The sequence below is a fragment of the Pleurodeles waltl genome, chromosome 6 (genome assembly GCF_031143425.1).
Source record: "Pleurodeles waltl isolate 20211129_DDA chromosome 6, aPleWal1.hap1.20221129, whole genome shotgun sequence".
NCBI lineage: Eukaryota > Metazoa > Chordata > Amphibia > Caudata > Salamandridae > Pleurodeles > Pleurodeles waltl.
In genome coordinates, this window is record NC_090445.1 from 1,635,832,091 (window position 1) to 1,635,844,218 (window position 12,128).

Consider the following 12,128-nt stretch of genomic DNA (forward strand, 5'->3'; position numbering starts at 1 on the left):
TGAGACCCATAGGCTTCAATGTTAACCAATGCAGCTTTGCGCCGTGGTCTTCGACCGCCTACAGCCACGGTGTCCCACGCCAGCACATTGACCTCACATCCCATTGTCGCACTTCACAGGTCAGGCAGCCGCCATTTCAAGGGCCCACATGCCTTATTTTATACTGCGACACACATACCTAGGCCTTGCATCGACACTCATACAAGCCATTCAATGCATTGGGAATCGTGTTATGTACAAGCTGTGGTTACGTACCTGTGGGTTGTTTGACTCTGTGCTCGCTGTTGTCCTTCATAGGCACCGTCCGCTGGGACATGCGAGGAGATGGAGAAATCTTCCCGTGTACAGACCGCTGGCCGACCTGTCGACAATGGAGGAAAGACATGTCATACTGACATACAGGCTTGACCGAGCCACTATACAGGAACTATGTACCCAGTTGGAGCCAGACCTGATGTCACCAATCCGCCAACCCACAGGGATCCCCCCTCTAGTGCAGGTGCTGTCAGTACTCCATTTCCTAGCAAGTGGTTCATTTCAAACAACAGTGGCCATATCATCAGGGATGTCCCAGCTCATGTTTTCCAAGGTGTTGTCCAGAGTGTTGTCTGCCCTGCTCAAACACATGCAGAGCTACATCGTCTTCCCTGAGGTGGGGGATTTGGCTACAGTGAAGGCTGATTTCTATGCCCTTGGACATATACCCAACATCATTGGTGCCATTGATGGGACATATGTTGCTTTGGTCCCCCCCAGCCGGAGTGAACAGGTGTACAGGAACAGGAAGAGTTATCATTCCATGAATGTCCAGATGGTGTGTTTGGCTGACCAGTACATCTCCCATGTTAATGCCAAGTTCCCTGGGTCAGTGCATGACGCGTACATCATGCAGAATAGCAGCATCCCTTACGTGATGGGTCAACTCCAGAGGCACCGTGTGTGGCTATTAGGAGACTCTGGTTACCAAACCTGTCATGGCTACTGACCCCAGTGAGGAATCCCAGGACAAGGGCAGAGGAACGGTACAATGAGGCCCATGGGAGAACTAGGAGGGTGATAGAGCGGACCTTCGGCCTCCTGAAGGCCAGGTTTAGGTGCCTCCATATGACTGGTGGATCACTAATGTACTCACCAAAGAAGGTGTGCCAGATCATCGTGGCCTGCTGCAAGCTTCACAACCTGGCTTTGCGATGCCAGGTGCCTTTTCTGCAGGAGGATTGTCCAGATGGTGGTGTTGTAGCAGCTGTGGAGCCTGTGGAGAGTGAAGAGGAGGAAGGCGAAGAGGACGACATAGACACCAGGAACACAGTAATACACCAGTATTTTCAATGACACACAGGTAAGAATCCACACCGGCATATTACATGTACTTAACCCCTACTACCTCTCTACTGTCTGTCTTTTTCCCCCAGTGTATTGTAACTGAGTTGTGACTTTCCCTTCCGATTTCAGAGATGTGGGCCCCACTGCGTGACATCTGCTTTATTTCCCCATGGACTACAGCTGTGTGACATTGGTATGTTGGCATCACAATGTGAATATGCCATTTGGCACGGTAATGTCTAATACATTTGTACAAAATCCCAGCCAGACTCCAGATTGTTTTATGCAATAAGTGTGTTTATTACAGTGCTCAAAATTGGTGGGTGGTTGCAAATCGTTGAGGTGTGATGGTGGAGGATTGTCCATGGCAGAGTCCAGACTATCAGTATCACAGGTGCATTGACCAGATGCCTGTGGAAAGTGGAGCAGGGGCAGTGTAAGGTTGGACAGGGTGTCAATGTGGGACAGTGGAATGACAATCAGGGAGGTATCCTTTGCTGGCGGGGGTCTTGGCCTCTTACTCTGTCTTCTTCCTGGATCTCAGGGCCCGCATGCGGGGTGGTTCTCCTTCTGCAGGGGGTGGGGTTCTGGTGGCCTGTTGGTCTTGTGTCGGGGCCTCCTGTCCACTAGCGCCGGCGGAGGTGGTAGGCAGTTCTTGGTCCATGCTAGTGTCAGGGGCCCTTTGTGGTGCAACAGTGTCCCGCAATGTGGTGACTACCTGATTCAGAGCCACTACGATGGTGCCCATGGCGGTACTGATGTTTCTTAGTTCTTCCCTGAACCCCATATACTGTTGCTCCGGCAGGAGCTCGATCTCCTGAAACCTTGCCAGGACCGTGGCCATCGTCTCCTGGGAGTGGTGGTATGCTCCCATGATGGAGGAGAGGGCCTCGTGGAGAGTGGGTTCCCTGGGCCTGTCCCCCCCCTGTCGCACAGCAGCCCTCCCAGTTCCCCTGTTTCCCTGTGCCTCTGTCCCCTGGACTGTGTGCCCACTACCACTGCCCCCAGGTCCCTGTTGTTGTTGGGGTGGTGGGTTAACCTGGGTGCCCTGTAGGGGTGGACACACTGCTGATTGACGTGTCCTGGGGACAGAGATATGGGCCCGCTGGGTGGGTGCTGTGCTGGTGTTCCCAGAGGGGGGAAGGTCTGCTGTGGCCTGTGGCCGTCTGAGGGGAACCGACTGTCCAGAGGTCCCTGATGGGCCGGGCTGGTCATCTAGATCTAGGGAGACAGAGGTGCTGTCATCACTGTGGGCCTCTTCTGGGGGTGGAGTGGACATTTGTGGACCCTCCTGCGCGGTGACGTGGCGTTCGGGTCCTGCAGGGGTATAAAAGTATGATTATTGCTTCTGTGTGTGCCATAGCGTGTAATGGGAGGGTGCCCGTGTACCCCTGTGCTTGCATTCCTGTGTGGTGGCTTTTGTGACGGTGGTTTGGGGGGGGATGGGTATGTGCAGTGGGCATGCTTAGGTGATGGTTGTCCATGCTTTGTGGTCGCATGCAGGGCTTGGTGTTGGAATGGGTGGGTTGTGAGGGTGAGACATTTGCAAGGAGTAGTTGTGATGGGGGTGGGGGTGAGGGTGGGGTATGAGTTGGCATGCTGGTGTGGTTGGGGGGATGAAGTAGTTAAGAATTGACTTACCAGAGTCCATTCCTCCTCCTACTCCTGCGAGGCCCTCAGGATGCAGGATCGCCAAGACCTGCTCCTCCCATGTTGTAAATTCTGGGGGAGGAGGTGGGGGTCCGCCGCCAGTCTTCTGCACTGTGATGTTGTGCCTGGATACCATGGAACGCACCTTACCCCGTAGGTCGTTCCACCGCTTCCTGATGTCGTCCCTATTTCTTGGGTGCTGTCCCACAGCGTTGACCCTGTCCACTATTCTGCTCCATAGCTCCATCTTCCTGGCAATGGTGGTGTGCTGCACCTGTGTCCCGAAGAGCTCTGGCTCTACCCGTACAATTTCCTCCACCATGACCCTGAGTTCATCGTCTGAAAACCTAGGGTGTCTTTGCGGTGCCATGGGGTGGTTTGGGTGATGTGTGGGGTGGATTGTGTGGTGCTAAGTGTGGTGATGTGTATTGGTGTGTAGTTTGAAGTGCGTGGTGATATTGCTGGGTGACAGTGAATTGCGTGTCTGGGTGTGCGGGTCTCTTATCTCTGTGCGTGTTCACGAATCTCTAGGAGCAGGGGTTTGTGGATGATGTGGGTGTGTGTTTTATATTGTATTGGGTGTGTGGGAGTGGTGTGTGTATGTGTCTCAGGTGTGTGTATTTCGATGTATCCAATGTGGCTGTGTTTAGTAAGAGTGTGTGTATTTTGAGCGCGGCGGTGTGTACCTCCAATGGAATACCGCGGTTGAAAGACCGCCTCGTGGATTCGTGTGTCGTGATAGTGTGGGCGTATTTCTGTTGGCGTGACGGTGGAGGTTTGGTCATCGCCAGTTTCTCGCTGGCCTTTGGTGTGGCGGACTTTTGTGGATGTCTGTATTTTGGCGGTTTGCCTGTTGTGGGTCAGAATGACTGTGGCGGTTTACCGCGGCCGCGGCGGTGTTATGGCGCTCTTCTGTACGGCAGTAAGCGCCTTTTACCACCGAGGTTGGAATGACCCCCATAGTCCTCATAGACATACGTCATAAGTTGCAAATTGTGGGTCTCTGGAGCACATTTCTTTTGTCATCTTTTCTCACAGTTAAACTCCAAGACTCAGGAGCCAAAGATGATTTCACTTACTTAAAGCATCTCTCCAGTATCTCCACATTGGCATTCTGAGTTCCCTACCCTGACTTCAACAGAGAAGTTCTTCCATCCTCAGATCTCCCAGCTACACTGACTACCACTTGTATACACATTTATAAAGTTTGTTTCTTAGATTGGCAAAGCTTTGTGTCTTCGGATCTCCACAGTGAATTTCATATGTTCTCCTTTCTCTGCCTAACAGTCCAATTCAGGCATATCCATAGCAAACCACGTTCTGCATGTATAACATGGGATACAGGTTCGGAAGAACCCTACAATATGATGTGTTGATGGAGAAAATTTAACATAAGTGGATTAGGGATCCACTACCACGCTTACCCTCTGAATGAGTGTTGTTTTTGACCACTTTGATCCTGTGCAATTATCTCTTGTTGCACATGGCATCAAGTCAAGGTCTGCTGGGATGTAGATGGTTGACAAACCTAAATTAGTCTTTGTGATGTTCATACTGAACTGAACAACCCTGGAAAAGAGACTTCCAATTAGCCACATCTGAAAATATGTTCAAGTTCCTTCTAGGTTACAAAATAAACAGAGTGCACATTCCTGCCAAAAAAGCATTACATTGCAATATATTACTGTGGTGCTGAGCTGTTCTTTGCCTGTCCTGAATTTGTACTGGAGATCAAATCCCTGCTTGTTAATGCATCCTGGTTCTTTCATTTTGGAGCCTACCTATTTTTAGTTTTTCTAGCTGATATGTACTGTTCTTTGGAAACCTGGCAACTTTCCAGAATTTGTACATGAATTGTACAGGTAAATTATGTTGAATATCTGGTATATGTAGAAAGTGGGTTATTGGTTGAGGGGGTGGAAGAACCGCTCAGGCAACAACTATTATCCATGTCAAGGTGAACCATAAAAGTCCCTAAATTAACCTGTGCTTAACCCTCTGGTAGATTGGCATAAAGTGAGCAAACCTAACTTAGAGGCATTGTGTAGGTTGTTTATGCAGCACATAAACAGCAAAAGTGAAAACACAACACAAGAAAAATCCCAAACCAATTTGGAAAAATAGACTGAATTTGAATAGATAAAATGGTACCAGAACAGCAAAAAATCATCAGTAAAACCATATATATTGAATTTTAATTTTTTAGTGAAACTAGCACCAAGAAGCAGAAAGCAACAACTTTGGTCATCTGGTCATGCGAGACAGGGACAAAGAATTTCAGGCTGGCAGCGAGGGAGCGTGCGCTGACTGAGTACAGGCCTGAGTTCGAATTGCTGGGAATTGTACCTTAGTGTTGAGATGTGAGGTCCTGTGCCGGCCAGTCCACCACTTTGTTGGTCCCGATGAAGCCGCTGACCACGATCTGTAAAGTGCTGAGATGTGACTTCCTGTACTGGGCTGCATCGCTCTGCATTGGTTCTGAGGAAGCCACCAATTGGGAGCTGCGAGCAGCTGCGATGCTTGGTTCGGCATTGTGCTGCATTGCACTGTCATGTCCATTGGTGACGGAAATCAAGAGCTATGAGGTGCTGAGATACATAGTCCTGGGTCATGTTGTATTGTGCTGCATCGGTTCGGATGAAACCCTTCACTTGCATCGAGAGTAGTACTTTCTGACTCCAGTCATGGGCCCAGGACCTGGACATCACCTCTTGGGGATCAGGACACACTCCAGAGGAGGCCACCATGGCTCAGTCAGGTCCAGTTGCAGCTCCAAGCAGATCCAGTTGCACCAGGTCAGCTCGACCAATGCATGGAGGCCCCTAAAGCTTGTTGTGTCCCTGCAGCTCACACAGGAGGTCAGCCAACTGACCCTTGGATTCACTCTGGCTAGCATGAGATGAGGGCAAGCAGGGCCTGACTTCCTTCTCAAATAGCAAGCAGGAGGACAGTTCTCTGGAAGCAAGGTAGTCCTTCTCTTGTGACATCTACAGGCTCAGGAGTGTTCTGATGAGTGGCTCTGGGGGTCCAAGTTTTATATCTGGTACCAGCCTTTTTATGGGGGGGCTCCCTGTCCTAACCCTCCATCTTGTTCTAGAAAGTTCTTCCTCTTCCCCGTTAAGCCGAAAAATATCTGAGTGTGATAAAAGGCAGGGTAGGTCTGATGTCAGATGTGTTTGTGTGTGCAGGATGCAAAACTCTTTAATATGTGAGTGGGGCTGGGTGCAGCCCCTCCCCATCATCCTGCAAGGATGGCCCAACTTACCCACATCTACGCCCTCTTTGTGTTACTATCGGGAAGCAATACACAAACCCCAATAGAAGATCCATTCACAGTCGTGTGGCCAGGATGGTGGCAGAAGACACAAATGGTTGTGAAAAAAAAATGCCAACTTTCCGAAAGTGTCACAAAGTGATAGGTGGAATGATTGAATTAATCTTAGCCACTGGCCACATCCCAATTTATAGTTTTTCGCCCACCATGCCACCTCGGTTTGGACTCAGTCATATGAAAATCATTCTTGACCTTTCTCCAATGAGAACAGCCCAGCCCGAACTGCCGGGACAGGTCCCCTTGAACCGGAACACAAGCAATCAAGGACCAGTTTCACCCTTATTAAGGCTCATCAGCCAGGTATAGCTTGTTTCTAGTGGCACAGTGAGCATGGAACCCACGTCTTGGCATACCCATCAAACTTAGGGGCATCAAAAGCAAAGTAATGGAGGGAATGCGTGAATTAATTTCAGCCACTGGCAATTGCTGGGGCTGCATCCCAATCCATAGTTTTTTTGCCTAGCATGCCACCTGCTGCTAACGTCAACCTTAACTGGCTCGTGGCTTTTGTGCACTAATCTCTGCTGTGCTCTGCGTGTGGCTCCTGTGGCTGCCTATTCCCGGGTCTTCTCTTCAGCCCCCTTGAGTCCGTGATACATCTTCCTCCAAGTGGCAGCCTGCCACCGTGAGAAGTGCTTCCCTTGATCCATGTGTTTGCAAGGTCCTGCTGGGGATTGCAGGGTGATTCTACTAAGAAATGATCAGGCTTGAAAAAGTCAATGGGGGCATTAAAAGAGATGGAAAGGAGTCTAACCATCCCACCTGACTCAAGCCCGCAGAGATACGAGACGCTGAATGTCAGGCGACATGGATTCATCTCCAAGCCCGGCCAGCGCTCCGTGGAGGATTCTAACATCAGGACCCGCACAGCCAGACCCTTGATGGCCTTACGTGGCGAATATAGGAACAGCTGCAGAGTCAATGATGGAGAGCTAAAGCTCATGAACAGGAAATGAAGAAGACTTCTGAATGAGACAAAGCATAAAGATGACTCGAAACTTATAAAGGGGAAGCTCATGCAAGACAGCTCATGCGATATCGACGTATTACAAGAGTTCTTACAATACAGAGCTCGCAGAGTGAATACCACTCCTGTTACTTAGATCTAACAACAAGGTGCTCATACACAGCACATTTCATAGAATAAAGAGCGTATATAAAACTGAGTTCAAAGAATCGAAACAGAGCTCTTGTAGTATTGTGCAAATAAAAAAAAGACTTCAGCTCATGTAGGGAATGAGTATAAGGAGTGGATGCATTTATTTTGGAGCTCAGGCAATATTTCATTCATATAGGGAGCTCGTATACTATAGAATTCCTAGTCGACTGAGTGCATGCATCTAAGGCAGTTGTCATACCATACACAGAGGAGACTTCCTGAATGAGAGTGCTTTCAGTCAGCCATATTATGCGTTGCCTGGAGTAATACGGTTGGGAAAGCCGCTCAATGAATGCGTTTTCCATTGTTTCTGGACCCGAAATTCCAGTTCAGAAAACACCGGTCCCAGGTTGTCCAGATGCAGACCTGAAATGGGAATATGTCGGATGCGTGTCAGGCCTGGTATGTGGGCGGAGCCACGGCCTGACCCCCTCCCGTCACCTCCTGCACTACAGGGGAGCAGACAGTACCCCGCCCCCCCATCCCCCCCCACCCCCCACCCGAACGTGCTCAGCCTCCCCACCCACACCAGCCCCCGCACATATTTCCCACCTGCTAACAGCTGGTGGTAAATATCTACATATGGGAAGATTTGAGTTTGGGGCTCCAGTTTCTCCCACGGAAATTGTGATGAGAGTCTCGGAGGAACGTTCTTGTAATACAAAATCCATACACTTCAGAGCTTCATCAGTACAAAACTTGCAGGGCAGACAGATCGTGACGGAAGGCTTATTTAGTGCAAACCTCTTACAACACAGGCGCCATACAATATTTAGCTCCCGCTATATAATGCAAAACACACTAACGAGGGAATACTCACTTAGTACTGAGCTCACCTAACACGGCCAGGCTTTGCAGAACTGAACTCGAAACAGGATTTTATAGCTCGTTCAATACATCACTCATACTTTTCGGAGACCAAACATTTCAAATCATATATATTGTACAGTTCATGCTTTACAGAAATCATGCATGGCTGAGATCTTAAAACCGTTTTATAACTTCTACTTAATACATAATAGAGGGTTCGCACATTATATAGCTCATACAATACATAGTTTATTCGTTACAGAGCTCATACAATTCAGAAATCATATGCTACAGAGCTCATATACTGCAGCGTCCATTGGTTAAGAGCTAATATAGTAGGTGTTTTTTTACAATACATAGCTCATACAACAAAGAGCTCGTGCATGCATCTGCTTATGGAATGGCTCATACGTTACAGACATTTTGTAATATCTAGCTCATGCTTCAAAGAGCTCGCACTCTGCACCGCTCGCACAATACAAAACTGTTAGAGAATAAAGCCCCTGCGTTCAGTCACCTGACGCAGGGCTCACATGCTGCAAGAACTCCGACTGGACACAGGCCATAGAAAAAGAATATGCAAATCGATAATGCTCACACCTGACAACACTTAAATACCTGAATGTACACATGTAGGTGATATATATCTTACATGAAAGGGATTGTGGAAGACTGAGCTCATTGCACTGAGAAGTCATGATTTACTGCGGAAAAGTGCCTCGCGTGGTGATGGCCATTTACTCCTACCCTGACTGCCCCAACTATAAGGATGTCTGGATTCCTGGTGCTGATTTTTGTTGTCATGGAAGAACACGGATCATGTATGTGCATCATGACAGGGGTCTTTTTGGACTGCGAGGGGTGCCCTAAGCGCTACCCTCATAGTGATGAAAGGCTTTGCCCGAAGTTATGCAGCACAAGTGCAGTGGTGGCAGTATACCATGTAGTGATCAGGAGTGTATAGGCTTTTTAACCTGCGCCGCTGGACTGAGACCTACACACTCACCCATTTAAAGTTCTGCTGCTGTGTGGAGAGGTGTGTAGTGCTGCACAGTGCACATGTATTATATATATGTGCTGGGTATATATGTGTCTGTGAAAGGTACAATACAGCGATGATGCAGTGCAGGGCAGTGTGTGTGTGTCATACATGTGCTGGATGTATGTGTTCCTGTGAATGGTCAAATACATGTATTATGGAGTGCTGTGCAGAGCGTGTATGTTATACGATTTGTCATAGTTTTAATAAAATATGTAAGCTCTGAAAGGGCACTCATGAAATATTGAAGTACAATTATGGTGAGCCAACTAAGCCAATCTCTAGGAGTGATGCATGTTCGCAAGATTGTGCAAGATAATTTTGAGAAAATGGTGGAAAATCGTGCATTTTCCAGCACAATTTCTTTGAATGGCTTTTCCAAAAAGATGATACAGGTGGTTTAGAAAAAAAGCTACTTAAATTAGTCTATTATTTATCAGAGCAATTTTTTACACTTCTACGTTTCAGATCCTTTTTAATTCCGACTCTTTCAAGTAAAGTCTCAAGAGCATATTATGACTGAGAATATCCTTGGGAGGGGCAAAGGAGAAAAATAAATACATTATAAACATTTCTTAACTACAGCACCACTACAGGGTTGCACACATTTAACAAGCTTGTGTAGCAGTACTGTTGCTCATCAGGAAGACCCTATACAAATTTACCAGGATTTGTGGACCAAAAAGGGAAAGAATCATTAGTTTCAAACGTACTAATGTACAATAAGACATCTCGGAAAGTTATATCACATGACCTGTAAAGTGACTATGACATTAGTTCAGATCACAGGAAAACACTTTGGCCTTTTACATAGAAGTGTTCGACATGGGATGGAAGGTCTACACTAAACTAATAGAAATATCTTATTGCTCCTTTAGAACAATGCCAGTAGATGATAACTGCCGGCCCCATTCAGCCAAGCCATTTATTACCCATTATTTTCACCTACCATAAATGGCTTGCCTTTTTCTGGTTTTGTACAACTACTGTGTCGTTCAGTTTATCAATTTCAAGCCTTTTCAAAGCTTTTAGCCCCTGCATGTCCATAGGTTATTTTTCTTCACTCTGATGCTGTGAACACTATTGGTATTTGATTGTCAGTTTAAGAGGAAAGAGAAAAATACGTAATCTGATAAAGGAGACAGGAATGCAAAGTAGAAGGGAAAGAAAAGAGTAAGGTGAAATGGGGAAATATGAGGAAGGAGGTAAGGGGGGAAGAAGGGAAGGGAAGGCAGTGAGAACAAGAGGAGGCAGTGGGAGAAGTACAGATGAGGGTGGGGGAAGGAGAAATGGTTGCTATATTATAGAGGATAGCAAGTGAGAGAAAAAAGTGGCAGAAGCAAGAAAAATAGTCAAGGAGAAAAAAGAAGGGGAAACAAAGACAGTGGAAGTATGCATGAAAAGGAGAACATGTTGTTAAGAAGAAAGCAGGTGAAAAGTGAGCGACAGCCAAAGTTAGAGATTCTTAGAGAAAGGAAAGGGATTGAGTGAAATGATGAGTGAGCAAAAGGAGAAGTGAGGGGGAAATGAGATGAGGAAATGTAGGACATTGGGTTACGGGTGGGGGGGCGGTTAAACCCTACTCATGCAGCAACCACAATCTTTGTCAGGGTGAAACACGAGTAAATCCCAATATCACCTGTGCTCAACCCTCTGGCAGCTTGGCACAAATACATTCAGGCTTAACTTAGAGGCATTGTGTAAAGCATTTATGCAGCACTTCAACCAGTAGTAAAGTGACAAGAAGACACAGGAAAAATCCCACAATCCAAAATGTTATATATTATTTGACACCAAAACAGCAAAAGTCCAGTTAATAGAACTGGAGATATGCAAAAAGTGTTTTGCAAAAATCAAGCACTAAGAAGCAAAACGTGCCAAACTCAGTTATCTGGTTACAGTAGACTGAGTCCAGTTCAGGCCAACCGCAATGGAGTAAGGTCTGGGTACAGGACTGAGTTCAGTCCGCTGAAAATTACCTAGTGACCTTGGTGTTGAGATGCAGAGTTCTTGTGTCGCTTTGCAGGGGCCAGGGTCAAGGAGCCATTGATGAGGAGCAGCGATGTGAGGTTAGCCGTTGAGATGCATCATGCAGCAGCAGAGTTAAATTCCATCAGTGAAGAAATGCAATGCAAGATCCACCATAGAGATGCATTGTGTTGTGGCAGAGCCGATGGCGAGCTGCGTCATGCTGCATCAAGATGCGTTGTGTTGCGTTAACATTGAAGAAACCTGTTATGTCCCTGTGGTTTGAACAGGGGCAGCTGAATGACCCTTGGAGAGTCTTTGAGGTTGTGGGTCCACACAGGTGAGTTGGATTCAGCAGGGTAGTTCACAGCAGCAGAAAAGTTGTTTTGCAGTAACAGCAGGCATTTGGCAGGAAAGCAACCCTTGGTCAGCAAGCAGATGAGCAGGGCAAACTTCACAGCTGGGCAGTCCTTCTACATGGCAGAGTCCACAGGTCCTGAGGTGATGTGAACAGCTGGGTCTGAGGGTTCACTATTTATATTGTATGTGCAACCCTTTGTGAGTGTGCTGAGGCAGAGTCTATGTGATGTGCATGTGTGGACCGCAGTTGTTATTAAACTTTTTTAAGCACTATAAAGAAGGCTTCCAAAACCAAACATGTTTTGATCAAAGCAGCGACGAGTAACCCACCAATCTCACAGCATTGTTTTTTCTGGCTGTGCGTCTGCTTAGTTACTTTTCAGGCATCTGAAATGGCCTGACGAATATGTGCACCCTACAGATCACTAAATAGAAAAAGACATCAGTCCCCTAAATTGGGTATTGTGGGAATTGGTGAAAATCAC